Source organism: Myotis brandtii, unplaced genomic scaffold, assembly GCF_000412655.1.
Source record: "Myotis brandtii unplaced genomic scaffold, ASM41265v1 scaffold744, whole genome shotgun sequence".
NCBI lineage: Eukaryota > Metazoa > Chordata > Mammalia > Chiroptera > Vespertilionidae > Myotis > Myotis brandtii.
Genome location: NW_005370965.1, coordinates 330,313 through 330,808, shown reverse-complemented (window position 1 = coordinate 330,808; position 496 = coordinate 330,313). Strand labels below are relative to the sequence as shown.

At 49.6% G+C, this 496-nt stretch overlaps 1 protein-coding gene across 1 annotated transcript in view; it reads left to right on the top strand.

The window, feature by feature from the left end:
- INPP5D (inositol polyphosphate-5-phosphatase D) overlaps positions 1–496 on the top strand; it is a 101,138-nt gene that overhangs the window by 72,526 nt on the left and 28,116 nt on the right. The gene's annotated exons all lie outside the window — the stretch shown is intronic.

Below are 496 nucleotides of genomic sequence, written 5' to 3'. Positions count from 1 at the left end.
ACCCCTGGCTCCTCCTCCTCCTGAGTCTTCTTCCCACAGCTTCTGTCTGCTTTCCATGTCCTGCCTACGTCCGTGGCCTGTGTGGTGACTGAGAGCCCCTTCCGGGGAGATGCCAGGATGGGTTACACTGGCAACCTCCTCCCTCGGCCCTTCAGAGAACCCAAGGCTGCTGACCATCCTCTTGCTTTCTTACTCCCCTGGCGGAGTCTCATGTGGGGAGCTGATATAGGGTTAAGCCTCGGACTGACCTGTTGGTAAAGTCACAAACAATTCCCAGCTTAGAGGGCACAGTCCTCTTAAGCATAATTAGGCTTGACCTTATGACGCTCCCTAGATCTTACTTGGGAAGTTAATGGGCTGAGGGAAGTGCAACAAGAACAAAAACAAGTGAAACTCACAAGAACAGTGTAAACAAGTGAAACTCACAATAACTATGTAACTATGGAAACCACTACCTTGTTTACCTCTCACTATAAAATAAAGGCTCAGCTTGCCT